The following is a 20,379-nucleotide window of genomic DNA, read 5'->3' as shown; positions in this document are numbered from 1 at the left end:
TCCAAAATACACTCGACAAAAACTTTACCGAGTGCCGTATTTGGTAAAGGGCATTCGGTAAAGAATTAATCGGCAAAAAAACCTTTGTCGAGTGCTTTTTGTCGGACACTCGGCAAAGTCTTTGCCGAGTGCCGAAAAAGAACTCGGCAAAATGAAAATGCGAAAAAACCCAAAAATAATAGCAAATTTTTTTTTCGGGGAAGGCCGCCACCGGCCATCGAAGTCGCTGTATTTTTTGTGCAAAATTCGCGGCTAACGTGGTCGGTGGGATTCGAACTCACGACCTCTCCCTCGCATGTCTACTGCTCTACCACTGCACTACACTGTCACTTGTGTCTAAATTCCGTTATCTATCCTCATATATTATACTAAACCGAGAGTAAATTGCTTGTTTGAGGCCCTAAATGAATTCAAATCAAAAATTGGTCAACTATAAAGTTTCATAACTTTTCGAGATCTACAATTTTCATTTAGGAAGTTTTTCCATCCGATGTCGTTTGAAAAATTCGAATTTTAAATTTGAGAGATTCAAACGTAGTTTTGCATGATAAGATGATTTCAAATCAAAAAGTTGTCAACTACATAGTTTCGTAACTTTTGGAGATCTACAATTTTCGTTTAGGAAGTTTTTCCATCCGAGGTCTTTTGAAAAATTCAAATTTTCAAATTTTCAAATTCAAACGCCGTTTTGCATGACAAGATGATTTTCAAATCAAAATGTTGCCAACTACAAAATTTCATAACTTCTCAAGATCTACAAATTTTATTTTGGTCATTTGTTCATCCGACATAGTGGTAGTAATATTATTCACAAATCTTATATATCCCTCTTCTACTTTCATGAAACTAATATGAGACATGAGAGAGATGTAGATTTTATGAACAACGTTATTGTCGTTTTGTCAAATGAAGAAATGACCAAAATAAACTTTGTAGATCTTGAGAAGTTATGCAACTTTGTAGTTGAAAAGTTTTTCATTTGAATTCATTTCGGGCCTCAAAAATTGCTTTGAAAAAATAATTTGCCGAGGGCAAAAAAAAATGCACACGGCAAAATGCCTCTTTGCCGAGTGCAAAAAAAGGCACTCGGCAAAGACGCATTTTGCCGAGTGCCAAAAAAAAATGACACTCGGCAAAATACCTCTTTACCGAGTGCAAAAAAAAAAGGCACTCGACAAAGACGTATGTTACCGAGTGCCAAAAAATGGCACTCGGCAAAATACATCTTTGCGGAGGGCCAGAAAAAGGCACTCGGCAAAGACGCATTTTGCCGAGTGCCGAAAAATGGCACTCGGCAAAATACATCTTTGTCGAGTGCTAAAAAAACACTCGGCAAAGCCATCTTTGCCGAGTGCCGAAAAAAACACTCGGCAAAGCCGTCTTTGCCGAGTGTCCAATAAAATACACTCGGCAAAGCTTCCGGCACTCGGTAAAGTGTCGGTTTCCGGTAGCGTTGACGGCCTTCGTTAGCTAGCTAGTCGATACACGTGAGCCAGGACGGTAAAATAAGCGGACGGATGTATATATAGATAGATCAAGTAAAAAAACAGCAAGGCACGTAGCGCCATCATTTCGCATCTGCTAATGATCCGAGAATAAAATTCGGAGTGATCTCCATTCTCCACGGAGGGTATAGTACTATTGAATTGACCGGCAAAGCGGACCAAGTGTCGGCTCGTTTGTTCTGATCACACATCATACCAATCAGCCAGCTCCTTTCTTCTTCTTATTCTTCTTTTTGTTTTGTTTTGCCCAGCATAATTAAGCATCTGGCGACGACACGTAGACACGTAATAAACCTGCAACTGGAGGACCACGGGGGAACATGTTTGGTAGTAGCTCCGATCCTTCCATCTTCTTCCGTCAGCAGGCTGTAGCCATGCATGCATGATACTCCTAGTGCCATGCAGTTGCTATGGAATATAGCTAGACATGCAAGTAGGGATGCAAATGGGGCGGCGGTGGGCAGCCCGCCCCACGTTCGCAAGCGCCGCAAGCATGCAGGCATATGCGGCAGCCCACATCCCGTCGATCATTGCGTATATACTCCGTAGGTCTGGTTACAAGATGGATCATAACTTCAGCGATATGATCTTGCATGCAGGATCAGTTTTATTAGTGTTCAACCTACTAGCTAGAGCTAGCCATGTGCTGCATGTGATCTGTCTCGTTCTCATTTGTTATTAGCTCGTTTCGTCATCAGTCAATCATCAATGTGGCTACTACTGCATGTACATCAAGTGATCATGCATGTGGAGGGACGAAGACACTGTCCTGCATATGCTGTCGTGCGGCTGTCGCTGCATGTGGAGGGACAAATACATCAACCCGGTTTTCCCACAACGGCATGCGGCCGCATATGCTATCGTGCGGCTGTCGCTGCTTTAGGATTTGCGCTGGTCAACACCTTCCTTTTTCCCATGTCCCGTCCTCCACCTTCCTCTCCCCATCCATTCCCATCCATTCCCTTCTTCTCCCCATCTGTGTCTCCTCCGAGCCTTCTTCTTCTACCTCCGTCTTCTCCCTCTCTCTCTCCGTCTCCGTCTCCGTCTCTCTGCCTGTCTCTCCCTCTCTCTCTCCTCTACCAGTCGTCTTCTACCTCCGTCTTCTTCCTCCATTTCCGTGACTCTCCATCTCTCCCTCTCTCGGACCCTCCCTCTCTCTCTCCTCTACCAGTCGTCTTCTACCTCCGTCTTCTTCCTCCATTTCCGTGACTCTCTATCTCTCCCTCTCTCGGACCCTCCCTCTCTCTCTCTCTCTCCCTGAAACTGATTGAAAGTTTTCTTTCTTCCATTCTACTGTATCTTTAAGTTCTAGATGTATTTGTACCTTAGCCTCAATCATCCATAGATCTTTCATCTGAGTCTATTCGATTTTTCTATATTGATTTTTGATTTTGATTTTTTAATCTCTTCTTCGATTTGTTTTCCGTCTATAGATCCAGTTATTATTTGATGATTTATCAATCTTCAAGTGTACAATCGCCTCAATCATCGATAGATCTTTCATCTACAATTACTCGCAAAGTTAACAAGGCGCTAGGCGATTTCTAGCGACAACCCACGGCCTAGAGCCTAGGCGTTTCAGGACATTTTTCTAGACGTTTTAATTTATATATATATATATATACATATATATATACATATATATATATACATATATATATATACATATATATATATATATATATATATATATATATATATATATATATATAAAAGAGACATAAGGCGTTTTAATTTTTTTACCATAAATTAGCTTAAGTAAAAGAAATAAGAAATTATTAAGTAAAAGAAATAAGAGACACGTGGACTTAAAGTTGGAAGAAAGGCCTATTAAAAAAAGGCCCAGCCCACCTTATCCACCCCTTCCACCTTATCCAGTCACCGTTCTCCCCTCCCAGCCGCACGAACAGCCGCCCTCTGCTTTCTCCGCCTCCCTTCCCTGCCGGTGACGCGCGCCTTCTCCCTTCTCCGACTCGCGTCGTCCGTCTCTGCTTCCCTCCTCCGGTGATGCGCGCCTCCTCCCTCCTTCTCCGACGCCGCCTCCTCCTTCTTCTCCTCCTCCTCCGCCGCCCGATGTCCCTGCCTCCTCCTCCGCCGCTGGCGCTCTCTGCTGCGCCTCGTCCCCGGGTCGCCGGATCTGCATGTGGGGACACCGGGGCGCCGCGGTACCCCCTCCACCTCCCCCACCGGCGCCGCCGACGAGCTGCCGCCGCCTACCCCCATAGGCCAGGCGGACACCCTCCGACTAGCGCCTAGTCGCGCCTAAGGCGTCGCCTTTTTGAACCTTACTCGATTATTCTGTAAATTATTTTTTCTTCAGTTCTTTCTATATCTCCTTCGGTTTGTTTTTCATCATATAGATCCAGATTTAGCCTATCCGACATTTTTATCGATCTTTGAACTACTTCATCCACCAAATTAATTGTGTGTTTTTTTTTAAAAAAAAAATCGAGTGTGGCAACACTATCAGCTATGGTTGATTTCTTTAGTTCTTCCATTCTGTTAATTATTCTTCAGTTCTGTTTTGTATTATATTCTGCGCGATTTTGATGTTGAGGATGCACAAGAATAAAATGAGGACAACTGACCTGAAAGATATATTTTTTCTATTAGTTCAAAACATAGCCCTTGTTTAGTTCCACCCCTAACTTTCAAAAAGTTGCTACAGTATCTGTCACATCGAATGTTTACGGCCTGTGTATGGAGCATTAAATGTAGACGAAAAGAAAAACTAATTGCACAGTTTGGTGAGAAATTGCGAGATGAACGTTTTGAGCCTAATTAGTCCATGTTTGAACACTATTTGCCAAATAAAAACGAAGGTGCAGTAGCCTCAAAATCTAAATTCCTACAACTAAACACAGCCATACTCCTCATTTAAGAGCCAAAAAGATGGCCAGCTTCCTCGGGAGAAGCAGCAGCCACGTCACCTAGAAATCCCCCGCCGTCCGATCTCCCATTCGACGTCCCAGATCGCTTGGAGAAGATGGCCAGCTTCCTCGGGAGAAGCAGCAGCCACATCACTCGATCTCCCATTCGACGTCCCAGATCGCTTGGAGCGGATTTGATGGGAAGCGGCTTCTCGTGCTTCTCCTAAAATTCTCTCCGGCTTCTCGTCCGAATCCAGCGAAACAAATATATACCCAGCTTCTGCTTCTCCTTCCGACGCTTCTTCTCCCCCCCTCCACTCTCTCCTCTTCGCTCTCTCTCTCCCGACCTCTCCCAACGCTGCTAGGGCAACGGCCACCTGCGCGAGCGGGTCGCGGCAGCGGCCGCCCTCCTCCTCCCCCGGCGTGCTGGCTGTGCCAGCACTGCCGGCTCACTGCTCCAGGCGCTGGCGGGGCGCGACGGTGCTCCCGGCCTGCGGCACGGCGCCGTGTGTGGCCACCGGCCGTGGTTGTCCCCGGCCACGGCGCGGCGCGATCGGGCCCCGACGGCGGCTGGCCGCTGGCGTGGGTGCCCCCAGCGTTGCCTCCTCCCGGCGGTCCGCGTGCGCTCGACGAAACCCTAGCGGCGGCGGCTCAGCTCGGCGGTTGCATCTGCCGGTACGTCACCATCTTCTTCTCCTACTTCCTCCCATGCCTCCTCCTCCAGATCCCCTCTCCCCAGTCCGATGTCGGCGCCGTGCAGCGAACGAGCGCGGCCCCGTGAGGCCCGCTCGCTTCACCTCCCCTCGCTCCGCCTTTTCCTCTAGGCCCCGACATACGGGTGGAAAGAGCCATCCTCCTAGACCTCTCCCTGGCAGGACCGACCATGTGGTGGCTTGAGGAGGCGGAACGGCCGAACAGCGCTGTGGCGCGGGGCGGGTGTGTTCATCTCATTTATGCTTTTAATTGATGCGTTTTTAGATTGATTTGGTCGATCTACATTTGATTTGGTGAATCTGTATTTTATTTTGGTGGATTGCAGTTTGGTAACCGATTTGGCTCCTGCTGCACCGTGCTGCTTGGTCTCCTCTCCTTGCCTGAGGGCAATCCTCCATTTAGAACCTCCGTAGTCTGCAGTCTCCTACCTGTGTTGTGCGTTTTGGCTGCGACCATCGCATTTCTGCAGTGTCCTGTACCCAAATCAGCACCTATGTATGCGGCTGCTGCTCAGTCTTTTTTCTCTCTCCGTCCCTGGTGCCTATGTTAGCAAAGCTTTTATTCGCGGTACTGTAACATCGTGCTTTTACTTTTTTCTATTATTCTTTTCCAATGTTGGAGTATTATCTAATTTTCCTATTCATTTATTCGTGCAGTTTTCTACAATTTGTTCTGATGGTTCAACGTGCTTGTTGATTAGGCTGCTGAGCCTTGGATTGACCTTGTTTTTAATATAAAGATTTTTTGTGGACAAGATCTCCATGTGTTAGTCTCATGTCCTAGGTTAATGGCCTATGTGTGAAATTATCCTTTAAATATGGTTTTGCCTGCAAAATATTTCGTTTAATAAATTGGATATTGAGTTCTGTGAACTTCGACAAGCTCATGAAAGGTGGTCCCATACCTATCAACTGCATGCTTGTTGTCTCTAATTTACTTCATTTTGCTAATGTGATAATTTTGGGTTTATGTTTACTGGACAGGTCTTCTTGTTGAAGTAAATTTACTTTCAGCCAATTTAATCATCATTTACATACCTTGTTCTCCATGCTTTGCTTCCATCTGGCCAAAGGGGTTATTTTCATTACTGTTTTTTTCCTTGTGCAGACTATGCTCAATAATGAAAAAATTGATTGAAGCATGACATTTTCTGGGTCTATCTTCAAGCCATGGGTAGTGGACAATTTGGAATTACTAAATGTAAGTGCTCCTCAAGGCCAATTAAATGTTGACCAATGAATACCTAACCCATTGATTGCTTGTGTTTTTAAAATTTTGTTGCCATGAATCTAAGTGTGCTTTGCATACTTAGTGTAAGCATCTGTGGCGACGAGAAAAAGGGGTCAGCCCCTCTTTCTAGATTGTAGCCATCTGAAGCTTTTATATTTTCATATTTGTCTTCACAATATTTACATGTCCTTTTTTAATCCACCGTGCTTATTGTTGCCCATTCAAAACTGGCCTTGCATGTTGCAGCTATTTGTATGTGATCCACTTCTCTCATCAGCCTTATGACTATGAACTGTTGGAAACTAAAGTTTCAGCATCATGGTCTTTGATGTTTGTCTATGCTCTCATGCTATAGTGACACCATTGCTTTGCCTTTGCTTATGTCATCTATTACATGATTTGGTGTGTAAATTCTTTGATGCAGAAATTTATAAGCTGAACACCAAACCTTAATATATTTTCTTCTGTTACTGAAAATGTTCAACAGAAAGAGAAGGACCACGTTGAGGGCTTGCCACCAGAAGTGTGACTTTTCATCTTGTTCTTAATCATCAATCTGCTACAACAGACTGCCATGTCACAGTAACAACCAATATAGAGGTTTTGGAAGATACCGTTGTTTGTTTGCTTGGATCTAAACCCCATCTCAATTTCTCAAAAAAAAAACCCATCTCAAGGTTAGTCTACTTTGACCAGTGTATCGGCGCTTGTCCTTTCTGCCTTGCAGCTTACAAGGTGTTTTTGTCAGAACCATTAGAGTTGAATAATACAATTTCTTGAAAGATCAGCTAAAGCTGGTTTTTGTCATTTCTGGAAAACCAGGTTTGGTGCACCCATTCCAGCCTTCAATATGGAATGGTTGTTTTTGAAATCTGTCATGTTGTTTGTTACATTTGTTTTAGTGCAATGAGCCCAATAAACTCTAGCATAAATATTTTATACGGGCACATGTTGGTAGTTATCCTATTATCTTACCATCCAAACTGAGCTTATAGTTTTTTCCCCCAAAACAAGTTCTAATTTACAGATTATTTACTCCAATTTGTTTCTCATAGCATAGTGTCTGTTCTTGGCTCAGGTAGCTAGAACAGATACAGCCATACAATTTCTTTGGTCATATTTAAAACATGGGTTGTCAAATTAGCTGAGTTCTTAGTTATGATTAATCATTCAAGCCAACATGTGCTGCCGACATTTGCCTCTTACTTCTTATTTATACTGCCTAATTATGATATGACGCCCTTTTTTTAAAACCAACAAGGCAGACTTTATTCATTCAGGATTAATACATCATTGGTCAACAGATCTAGAATAAAGCTAGGGGATTCATCGACCCAGGTACAAGTTTGCTTATATTGCATAGCTCTTTTTGCTAAGTTATGAGCCAACTGATTTACCTCCCTACTGCAATGTTCAATCGATATATCCTGAAATCTGCTCCATATGATATTGCATTCATCATACAATGCAGCTGCCGAAGTCACCGAGAATCCTCCATCCTTCATTGTTTGTACCACCTCCATACAATCTCATTGGACGATCACTCGGTTACACCCAATGTGTTGTGCTAGCATCAAGCTTTCCTTCAAGGCATAAGCCTCCACCATCGGTGCATCTATTAGATGGGGCACGAAGCTGAGCAGATGCTAAAGCACCACCCGAGCAATCTCTAATTATAGCACCCACACTTCCACATCCCGCTTCTTCATTGAAAGCTGCATCAACATTCACCATAACCTTTCCTTGTGGAGGTTTCTTCCAACCCTGCTGTAGTTTTGATCCTTTCTTCATTGCTACTTTGTAGTTTTTGGTTAACGCCACAATTGCCATGGCTGACCTAAAAGGCCTCTGAATGGTCTCTCCATGGACAAATTGTCGTCTTTCCCACCAAATATACCAGGCGGCAGTCAGGATTAATTCCGCCAAGCCCACCTCTAGCACATCTATCTGCTCATCTCTTCTGGTGATTTCCTCTAGAATTACCGAATCTGATCGGTTCGTTTCCAGAAGGCTCTAGATCTTATCCCTGATGCCAACCGAACACCAGACTTTCTTTGCTCGGTCGCATGTGAAGATCATATGTTTAATGTCTTCTGCTCCATTCTGGCAAACCGGGCATCCTCCTTCCCCGACATGCCTATTTGCAAGAATGGCTCGGCATGGCTGTAGTCATTTGAGCGCCCGCCATCTAAAGATCTTGATCTTTCTAGGTATTTTTAGCTTCCACAAATTCTTCCATAGCTTGTTCCTCGATGCAGTGTTTGCTTGCTCCCGATTACATCTCGGCCCAAATTTAGTTTCCCATTGACAATGGTAGGCCAACCGAACCAAAAACAAGCCACTTCTATTGAAATGCCAAGCCACCACATCTTCCCTACCGGAGGTGATAGGTATTTGCAGAATTCGGTAAACGTCCGTCGGCCAGAAGATAGCTTTCACTAGGTCCACGTCCCATGTTGCATTTATTGGGTCAATTAATTCATCAACCGTGGACACAATATTGTTCCCTCTGACCGTTTGGATTTTCAAATTGTGACTTGTCGGTATCCAATGATCCTCCCAAATATTTATCTGCGCACCATCGCCAACCCTCCAAATATATCCTTGTTTGAAGCAATCCCATCCAGCTAGGATGCTTTCCAAGTGTATGAGCTACCACTTTTCACTTTAGCCTTCAACAAGTTACCATCTGGGTAGTACTGAGCTCTAAGCACTCTAGCACAAAGGGAGTCCGGGTCACTGAGTAGCCTCCAAACCTGTTTTGCGAGCATAGCCAGATTGAAGGACTGTAAATCTCTGAACCCGATACCTCCTTGAGCTTTGGTTAGGCACATCTTCCACCACTCTTGCCAATGCAATCTGTTATGGTCTTCATCATCCCCCACCAGCAGACCTGGGTTCGACTCCACGTGGGAGCGAATTCAAACAGGTCTGCATTATTAAAAAATTAAAAAAATAGGCTGGGGTTTCCCTTGCTGACTTTGGTCAAAAAACAAGCATTATCTAAGTAGTGGATGCTTCCTGCACTTTTAGTTGCATTGTTTCTCTTGATGTTTACTTCAGTTTCTACATATATTATGATTTAGGAATATCTCAAGCTGCTGACTGAGTTGTGCGGACCGTTAATGGAATGATTTATACTTCTCCGCCTTTGTTTCCAACCAGAAATTTAGATGAATACTGATGTCATTTTTTGCGCTACCTTTCCTTCTTATGATTACTGGAGCTATGCAGCTTGCGTATGCAGGGTGCTGCGACTTTCGCGCTACCTTTCCATCTTTTGATCACTGGAATAATGCAACTTGCTATAGGTTGACATTTTTTATAGATGGCACTTTCTTTGTTCACTTGGACAGCATAACAATAACAAAAAAAAAAGTTTTGTCACAACATATATAAGTGTGTTTCTTCTATGAGTCTGGTAAACAGTGCCAGTACTAATTGTACTTACAGTATCCACTATTTTTTACCCCTATTGGTTCTTCTCTTTGAAGCTTTTTGTATAGATTTTAGGCCCTTTCTGCAGTTCATGTTTCTCCTTTTTCCAATAAAAAAGAATTAGGCATTGTTCGGTTTACCTGCAATGCTAACTTGGAACGATTCCCACAAAAAATGTTTGCCTAATTTACATAATCTTGAATGAGCTAAAATAAATCCTGGCCACATTGCTAGCTAGCCAAACAGGCCCTTAAGAATTTTCTCCACCTACTATGCCTTACCTGACAGATCTTGGGGTTAACCTTCGTTTCTTTGTTTGCAAAATAGCAGGGAGTAGTGGATGGAGCTCTTTCTGTGAATTGTTGATTTTAGAATGTACCAGGTAATACAAGCCATCCATACTTACTTTTCCACTTATTTACTTACTTTTCCACTTATTATTTTCTAGTGTTTCTGTCCTTCTACTAAAATGATATCCGTTGTTGCAACTTGATATGGGTCAGCCTACATATAGCGACTGCAGGATTGCATGACATTTAGTCACTGTACTATCGGAAACACAAAAATGTGGAGTTGTAGTAGAGGTTGCTGCTATAGATTAGCACGCATTTTCTAGGCCTTCCCTTGGTGTATTACTCATTGAGTAGAGTAGTATATTCAGATATATGATTCTACCATAAATGCTCTATCTCTGATCAGTATATGTGATTTTCAAATACATAATTTTATAACATAAAGTTCACACTTAGTTCAGGTTAACCATACTCTATTTTTACTTCAAGATTTTAGTTGCAGACCATATTAGAATTTTGGTTTATTACTTTTACTGAATCAACATCTTTTTTTTAAATTGTTTGCCCAACAATATAAATACCAGTGTTATTTAAACACCAGTTAGGTACATCCAAACCATTCTAATTATGGCCTAATTACGATGACTTGCTGAAAAAACTGACTTATGCATTCCAATAATTTCTCCACCTGTCGTGGAACGTACAATATTTTCCCAGCAATTTTAGAAAAATGAGTGAGAAAGTATGCAGCATATATTGTTTCGGATACTCAGTATTTTTTTCCAATATTTACCTGTAGAACATACAATGCGTTTGTCAACCTTAGAGCACGCTCTTGATTTTAATTCATCACTGCCAATTGCAAACCTAGGTTTACTCAACCTTGATGCCTTCTGTGCAACAAAAATATGAAATATGCCTAGCCTAAAATTATGTGGTTGTAGGTTAACTCTACTTTGAATAACATAGAGTAGGATGTCCATTTTTAGATTGCCCTTGAATATCTGATATGATGGATAGTTTGTTCATGACTTACAGTGGACACCTAGAGAAGGGGAAACCGGACAGTGTTTTTGCAGGGTGGACAAGGTGTTAGCTTCCTATGCTACAAAACCCTCAAATTGTTGCCATCTGAAATTTTTTTACGAAAGATTTTTTTCTCTTATTATTGTCTATTGGACGCCAACAATACATGTTCTAGGTATTTGCATGTAACTCGCTTTTCTTTTCGGACCTATGAGTTCTGATTGTTGCTAGGCAAGCAGATAGAGAAATGGTGGCAGCAAGGACAGCCAGCCAGGACAGTATGATGAGTTCTTGTTTAACCTAACCACTTCAATTGTGTAATTCTTCTTGGCAAACATGATAAAATGTAGGAATGGGTTTATTTTTTCGTTCATTTAATATGTCTTTATTGCTTAGACACAAATGACATGCTCTATTGTGTCACCACTGGTGTTGCGTTTCTATAATAATATAGTCCTGTTTCTCAGTTAACCTTTGCTGAATAAACGTGCATTGTTAAACATAGTGTATGCACTGGCCTTGATTATTTCTTATGTCATTGTAAAGTTTAGTTCTTGGGCTACTGGATAAAGGAGAGGGATTGGCCTAACTTTAGAGGTTGCATATCACATTATCTAAGTGCTTCATAACACATCATAGCATTCATTTTTCTCTGCACGAGCGCGCGAATGCGCGCGCCTTTCTACTAGTATTCTTACATTTTTGCAGTGTGCATGCTCACCATCTTTACCTGTCTTTTTTCTCTAGTCGATTTATGGTCTGATGTTTACCATACCCCTAGATGCAAGTACATCCGATTTCGTCCCACGCTCCCTCGAGCTGCTCTTTTTTTTTTTCTTTGAGTTGCTCATATCTGCTGTTCTATATGCAGCTGAGTCTTTCTTTTCTTTGAGTTGCTCATATCTGCAGTTCTATATGCATCTGAGTTATTTTGTGCTGATATGATAGTGTTGATGCCTTGTTAATGAAAATAGTTATACTGAGCATATATCCATTTTTGAAATATGTTTGCTATATAAATATGAGCACATGTCCATGGCAATGACGAGTGGTTATATTCCGAGGATTTTTTAAAGGTATTCGGAGTATCTATAACTCGACTGTCTCCAACGAGAAGACCCAGGCTCATTTTTACGTCCGGCACAGTTCTTTGCCTTCCTGAAAACGTCCTCCAACAGCAGACCCATACACCCGACGCATTTTGCCTGCTCCCCTAAACGCTAGGCAAAAAAACGTCCTCTCTCGCATCGCTACGCAAATCGCCGAGCTCGCCAGCGCAGAAGCGGAGCTCGCCCGCGCCGAGCTCGCCCGCGCCGTGGCCGAGGCGGAGCTCGCCCGCGCAGAGGCGGAGCTTGTCCGCGCCGTGGCTGAGGCGGAGCTCGCTCGCGCAGAGGCGGAGCTCGCCCGAGCTCGCCCGCGCCCGCCGCCGGTGTTGGAGGAGGAGCGCGCGGCGAGGCGAGGAGCGGGGCGCGGCCGTCGGGGAGCGGGGATCCGGGGTCCTCCGCGCCGGGGCGGAGCTCGCCCGCGCCCGCCGCCGGTGTTGGAGGAGGAGTGTGCGTGGAGGCGAGGACGGACGAGGCGGCGACCTCCGGCGGATTTGGGGATTTTGTGTTTGCGGTGTTGGAGAGGCTGACTTTTGGGCTGTGACATTTTTTCGTGTGCCGGACCCAAACCGAGATATAGGTGTTGTATTTGGGTCTCATGGTTGGAGTCAGTCTTATAATCTTAAACTCCACTGGCTATTTATCGGTGATTTTGTGAAGCCACGTCATCACGAGGGCCCCACCCCCACTATCGTATAAACACTAAAATGCATTTATTTGGAATGGAGCAGCTGAACCGTTTGTTGCCCTCTGTATTTTCTCTTGACAACCCGCAGCAACGCGTGGGGAATTCATTCTATAAACCAAGTGCAATATGACTCACTTATTTTTTTAGTCTTCAAAGTTACTACGACGAATCCTAATTGGTAGCTGTTTTGGGTCATTACAGACTTGACAAAATATTTTGATATAATTGTAATCAGTTTTCAGTATAGTATTTGGATGCAGTATAGTATTTGACCTAAAAAGTCATGTAGCACCCAGATCCAAAAGAAATAGTATTTGAAATCTAAATTACCTCAAGTTCACAAGTTAATTACAGAAACATTTTCAACTAGACTCTAAGTTTAACCTGAACAGTAAATTCTATATTGGATCAGCAACTTTCAAACTGTAGTATGAAATAAAAAAATAGAAAGACCGCTAACTTAAATAGTCAGACGACTCTTCTGATATGCTGCGTGGACCTTTTTATTCAAGTGATGAATCTTCAACTTTTCATATGCTATTTCTAATCACTCAAAATGTAGCCGCCCAAAGGCTGGTTGTCCCCAAGATGCAGTGTGTCAGCACTCAGCACCTCCCAAGTCTGAAGTCACCTTGCAGTCAACTTGAGGTAGAAAATACTCAGTCAGCGAGGTCGTAAATATGCTATTACTAGGTTAGTGATAGGGCGTTTACACGAATTCTGCAGGCGTTTACACGAATTCTGCAGCCCCTTCGATGTAATTTGTTATGGCAGCTGATGCCTATATATTGTTTCCTTAAACAATTTGAAATTTGAATTCTCAATATGACAATACTGATATATGAATTCTCAATACAGCAATACTGATATATTTGTGTTCTCTATATCATATTAAAAAAGTTCAGGATTGCATATGATGAGATTGTCATGACTCTACCTAGGAAGTGCTCTCTATCACACACAACCCTGTTCTCACTAAATCTCATCGGGTTATAGTATAGTCTTTATATTTGTCATTCTATATGTTCCACCTTACTTGTATAGTCCTGATATAAACATTGGTGCCCTTACTAGATCTTGTATTCTACCAGTTTCTATATAACTTATTAAGTATACTTTAATGATTGTTTCAGATTGTAAATTTTGACCGGTTGTTTTTCAAACATGTTTTTCCCATCTTAGTAGTCAACAACAATAAATACACATGGCACTAAATCTCTTTGATCCCATTGAACTTTTAAGTTGTACTAAATGTTTCTTATTTTGTATTTTTTTGACAGTGTTCACCCTGTAGCAGCCTAATTAGATTTTGGTTTCAGTGGTGCATGTATGCATGTATTCAGTGAATTATGCCTGTCAGCCTGTGCTTCTTGAAATTGGAATTATTAGAAAAGAAGTCTTTTCAGATTGATTGCTCTATGGACCTTCCTAAAGCTGAATATTTCCTACGCTATTACTATTACCTTGATTTCTGTATACTAAATTACTAATGTGCACCCGTGTTGTATCAGTGGGTAAGAAGATAATGGTGTACCTGAAGATGTTGTTGCTCTGCCCCAAAACTTACTCTACAACCGTAACCTTTTCCACTACAGCAGCCGGCAAGGAATGCGACGGCTCCTCAGCAAACACAGTACCTAATACTGCGAGATTTTCAGGTAAAATTATTTGTTCTATCTTGCCCATCAGCCACATTTGTTGGGTCTGCGTGCTACTTCAATTCTATAAGCCTGACCCTCTTAGACATACTGACGAAAGTTCTACTGCATATATTGATGAAAGTTCTACTGCGTTTTGCTAGGTTTGATATAATAAAGTTCAACTGCGTAAAGTTGTCTTTTCTTTTTCAAAATCTAGTCTGTAGATATTGCTGTTTGCAGCTAAAACATGTAGTTTTCTAAGAATTTCACCGCAAATATGCACTGATGTATTACAGTTACCTATTTTCAGACTTAGAAGACCAGTAATTCTTCCAGTTCTGGTGTATTTTTTATTCTTTAGTACTACCTTTATAATGTTAGTTAGCCTAATACTCCCAGGCTTTCATTTTTTATTTTGGTACAAACATGAGATGACATTTCCAGTAATTTCTGTTCCTTACTTTCTGCTACCTTATTTAAGGACTAAATCATGATGCTTTTTTACCAAATTTTATAATTTTATTCTAAAAATATGTATTTCAGAGTATATGTTTCACTAAGAAGACGTAGTCAGTACCATAGACAGCTGAACTATCTCTATCTCTAAATATTTGTTCGCACAGTCCAGCACAAATACGTGTCTCACTTCATCAATCTGTCTGATGCTGACAATCTCAGTATGAGTTGCGATCTGATTTATCATCTGCATCCACATCAGCTATCTTTATCTCTAAATCTTTCTTCGGGCAGATATCCCTCTCTCTGAACCCATCTCTTCGGATAGGTCGCCTTCTGGATTTCAAATGGATGCCTAATAATTGTGCTCGTGAATTGCTCTAACTTTACTAGTACATTAAGATTGATAATCAATTACGTTCAGGCTCCCATACTAGTTTGGAAAGTGATGTGATGAGAAGCTAATGATGTTCAACCTTCTTGGTTGGCGTTCGTGCGTGTCTCATCAAATCTCCCACAAGACTAGCTCCCCATCCTTCTCTTCACTAATATATTTGGTTCTAGATCGATTCGTGTATTTTTTTTAACTTTCTGGTCGGCATTTGTGCACTTATTACTTTGTCTACAATAAGGTTAGAATTTTTTGCTTATTCGTTTCACTAATAGATCCAGTGCTAGATGACACATTTTGAAACACTGTTTATTTAATTGGTATGTAACAGGATTTCATTTTTGTATGGATCAGTTACTGACATAATACAGATTATGTCAATTTTCTTTTATATATACAACTGTGTGATGTTATTTTAGTTTAGACATTTTTTGTTTCTGGGTAGGTACCATCAGTCTTAGGTCTCTAGTTTGTTTTCTTTTCAGCTTAGCCATTTTTTATATATACAAATTAATATCTGGCTTTCATTTCAGCTTCAAGATCTCCCAGGGATTATTGAAGGTGCTAAAGATGGAAAGGGCGGAGCAAGACAGGTAATTTCAACCTCCAAAAGTTTCCTGACACTAATTTCTTCCTTGTAATCAACATGATTTCAACAAAAAAAATTCTTTTGCCGAAAAAATTGCCTTATATGGGCATAACTGGGTCATTGCATAATATGCAGGAACTGTCCTATCTTTATAGGATTTGTGTTATTCTATGAACAGCACTCACCTATTGTAAAATCATCCGTAACTACAATTTGTACACACACCTGCACCAACACTTCTTACTTCAGAATGGTTTATACTTCATAAAAAATGTCCACTTTGTAGCTAAGAGTGCACAGCTTTACTAAATATGTAGGGGAAACTGGGCAACTAACTAGCTTGAAGGATTTGGCATTAGTTATGTCTTGTGTACAGACATACTTTTGCAGGCGCTAGTGTTTGAAACATGTAAACAGCTTGGCCATCAGTCCTCTTGTGATCTTTTCTTTGCTCCCAATCTGGAAGACATCATTTAGCTATTATCAGTTACCTTTTTTAGATAAATGATAGTTTATATCCGGCTTCATCTACCTCAGGGTAGAATCAAGTCAATTATTACAAAGTTCGATATAGCGACCAACACACAACCCACAGGGATCACAAGCTTACAAGTAGACACTAGGACAACAAAACAGGAAGTAAAGTTCTGACTAATGAAGACCAATAAACCTAGTCGATAACCATCCATTGGAATTAAAGAAGTGCAATGCTGATGTCTCCAGATGCTGCCCAATAAGAATCAACTGATCCCGTAGATCATTACGCCGTTGTAGCCTTGCCCATTGCCGTAGCCAATGGGTTCCCCTGAATAGCACCTGCAAAAAAGTTTTCGGTCTGCATTTGTCAAAAACTACTTCGTTTCTTGTTAACCAGATTGTCCAACATAAAGCTGACGCTGCAGTTAATAACAATGAATTATGTATGTTACCACCCGCCTTAGACCAATTAATAAATAAATCATGTATACTGAGGGGGTTGATAACCCAAATATTAAGTGTACAGCACGCCACAAGAACTTAGCATAATAACATTGGAAAAAAAGGTGTTGAATAGTTTCTGGATGGTGACAGAAGCAATATTTCGTATCACCATTCTAGCTTCGTCGTGCAAGATTGTCCTTGGTTAAGATCACACCTCATTTTAAATACCACAAGAATATTTTTATTCTTGAAGGAATTTTGATCTGCCATAAATCCTGTGACACTCTGACTCTATTGTTAATTAGTACAACATACATAGATTTAATAGAAAATATTCCAGATGAATGTAATGCTCAAACAAACACATCCCTTTCCCCTTGTAAGTTCACATCTTGTAACGAGGCAACAATTCTATGTCAATCCCTTAGATTTCTATCCCCCTAAATTCCGGCGAAAGGAAATGTTCAGCGGAATTGATGCAAGTACAGTTGCCACAGAATCATGCTTTCTTCTCACAATATTGAACAACGAGGGAATTTTATCTTTTAATGGTTGGTTTCCCAACCATGTGTCCATCCAAAAACGAGTTTGTGACCCGTCTTTTACTTTGAATGAACCAAAAGTCATGAAACTATCTTTTACATTCATCAGTTCTTTTCAGAAGTGAGAGTCATTGGGCCTTTTGGTACAACTCCCTATAGTTTTATCTTTTATATATTTATTTCTCAATAATTCTTGCCACATGCCATCCTCATTTAACAGCTTGAAGAGCCATTTACTCATTAGACATTTTTTTTGTAAATCCAAATTATGTATGCCTAAACCATCCTGTATTTTTGGTTGGCACATAATTTCCCATTTGGCCAGTCTATATTTTCGCTTGTGATGGTTGCTTTGTCAGTAGAATCTTGATCTAAAGCAGTCGATCTTTTCTAATACTCCTTTTGGGAGTTCAAAGAAAGGCATCACAAACATCGGTAAGCTAGAGAGTACTGAGTTTATTAAGACCAAGCGACCTCCTAAAGAAAGCATCTTACCTTTCCATCCGCTAAGCTTGTTTTCAATTCTGTTCACTATTGACTGTCAATCTTTATTACTCAGTTTTCTAGTGTGCATAGGTAAACCAAGGTACCGAAAGGGAAACTTACCCACCCCACACCCAAACAACTGCGAATAGAAAACCTCATGCTCTTTTGCTTTACCAAAACAAAATATTTCGCTTTTATGAAAATTAATTTTGAGCCCCGAAAGTTGCTCAAATGTGCTTAGTATCAATTTCATGTTTACCGCCTTCTCAACATCATGGCTCATAAAGATCACTGTGTCATTCGCATATTGTAGAATAGACAAACCATCTTGGACAAGATGAGGAATGACCCCTTCTATCTGACCTGCTTCCTTGGCCCTAGCAATTAGTTCATTTCCTGGATGTTGCACTCATTAATTTATACTGAATCATGCTGAATTCTCTTGCGGCTTATGTTTCCTTAGTTTCCTTATAACGAGTTCATTCGCTTTGTCAGTTTTTTCTTCCTATTTTAAAAAGTTTTTAAGATCTTTGCTCTTTTTGTTCTTGGTAGGTTGAACAAGACGCTACCCAATTTGACTTTCAGAAGAAAAGGACAAGGTGGAAGCAACTTCATATCAACCGTGGCGAACACACATTTGGACCTTGATGCAGTAAAAACAATGTGTAGCGAGTGGGTAAGTTCTTACTGTATCTCCTCTTATGTTTCCTGTCATAATCTGCTCAGCTGAAGCTTACATTGATATGAGCTCTTTCCTTGTTAGCTTGAAACATGAGAATTTTAAGCTATTTTCCACAAAAAAGAATAGTTAGAAGAGTGGTTTGTTTCAAAGTAGAATTGAAACCCTTTCCATCACTCACATCGGGTTGTCTCTACTGCAACACTTTCCATTACTCACATCAGCTCTTTGGTACTGTAGCACTATTTTTTATTGTACATACAGTACACTTTAGCAGTCTATGGTAAAGACTTTACCGTAAAGTATTGCTTTACTTTAACAATTGCACTCTGTCGTGCTATTTAGACCTAGGAGCACTACTTGTTGCCACCAAAATTTTCGTCTCGTTCCCACCCAAAACTTCCTGCCTCTCAGACGCCTAATTTTTCAAAATCTTCCCTGCTCTATCCTGTGCCGCTTGACTGTAGACCAAAAGTCCCTACCTATCATTCATGATTTCCGTAACTTTGAAATCACATATTATTTCTCGCTCAACCAATCTTCTTGCAAATTAACAAAAAAACACTAAAACTACACATTATTTTCCTCTCAAATATCCCCTTGCGACCAATCTTGAAAATAAACAAAAAAGTGTCACATGGTTCTAATTCTTATGCAATTAGACCAGACATGCTTCTCATAGTTCCCATTGTAACCACACTGTAATTCTATTTTTTAATGTTTCACTGGTTCTTTTAAAATATAATTGTAAAGCACCTTAGACCATGTTACTGCGATGCTTGAAACACTCTTTATGGTTGGAGGAATGTATATCATTCTTTATATATCTTATAAGTTTTTCATTGACTACTTAGATCCTGGTGCTCTGGATTTTATTATAACTTATTTTTGATTGAAGATATGTCATAGTTTTTTTTATCTATATTTGCATGCAGTCATCAATTTTGATAGTTCAGTTTACCTACTGAGTGCCGAGACAGAGTTGTAATTCTCCTTCCAAAAATGTATGGTCCTGTCAGTTTTCTGTTCAACCAAGTGGATGCCTGTGTGCCATAAATTACTGTAATGGGTGCTTAGTGAGTTCCGGGGACTACTCCCTCTGTTCTAAATTATACTTCACTAATTCACTTTGACCAAGCCTTAAGTCAATTATACTTCACTAATTCAAATCTGAGAGTAGCAGTACAATGGTATCTGAATGCGCTCACCTCACCCTTTTCTTTTATTTTCTGGTTTAGCTGATCCGTGTTTGTAATATATATCACTTTGTCATCTCCAAGCAGCTGTCAGGCATGAAAGTACATTGGTAAGAGATCTCTACAAACCCAATCAAATGTGCTCATGGTTTCTTCAACATTCTACAAACCCCATGCTATACATAGTTTCTTCAACATTCTATATAATGACCTCATGGCGCCCACATACAGTCATGCAATTTAGCAATGTGCTTTTACATCATGCTTTTAGCTTCGTGATCTGAAGCACATTGTAGTCATTCTTAACTGACGTTCACAACTATGCTGCTTTTACATCCTGCTTCTAAAACCATGCCGGAGTCCAATTAAATTAACTTGAGGAACGATGCATTATCTGAACTTCTGAGGTTGCTCATTCTGTTGCATAACACATTCCCAGTTGAATATACATTATCTGAACTTCTGAGGTTCAGGTCATTGTTCAAGAAACATAACCAAACATTACTTTCGGAATTTTTTTTTTTTGCAAACAATAGTAAAACAAAGTAACATATTAGCAGCAAGTTACCAATAGAGGGAATGTAGTTTAGATAGAGGACTTAGATGCTCCTT

At 40.9% G+C, this 20,379-nt stretch overlaps 1 long non-coding RNA gene across 5 annotated transcripts; it reads left to right on the top strand.

Moving 5' to 3' along the window:
* The first annotated feature begins 3,361 nt into the window (after positions 1 to 3,361).
* LOC136519904 (uncharacterized) lies at positions 3,362 to 11,397 on the top strand. Of its 5 annotated transcripts, none has more exons than XR_010775071.1 (6): positions 3,362 to 5,311; positions 5,415 to 5,656; positions 5,746 to 5,872; positions 6,197 to 6,289; positions 6,807 to 10,139; positions 11,089 to 11,397. It is a non-coding gene; the product is annotated as an uncharacterized lncRNA (long non-coding RNA). The 5 variants fall into 5 exon arrangements; XR_010775073.1 differs by having other exon boundaries at positions 5,746 to 6,289; positions 6,807 to 9,630; positions 10,088 to 10,139; XR_010775070.1 differs by having other exon boundaries at positions 3,363 to 5,311; positions 5,746 to 6,289; positions 6,807 to 6,996; positions 7,600 to 10,139.
* Positions 11,398 to 20,379: the final 8,982 nt, after the last annotated feature.

This window comes from Miscanthus floridulus, chromosome 18 (genome assembly GCF_019320115.1).
Source record: "Miscanthus floridulus cultivar M001 chromosome 18, ASM1932011v1, whole genome shotgun sequence".
Lineage (NCBI taxonomy): Eukaryota > Viridiplantae > Streptophyta > Magnoliopsida > Poales > Poaceae > Miscanthus > Miscanthus floridulus.
The sequence above is the reverse complement of the archived record's forward strand: the minus strand, read 5'-3'. Positions and strand labels throughout refer to the sequence as shown.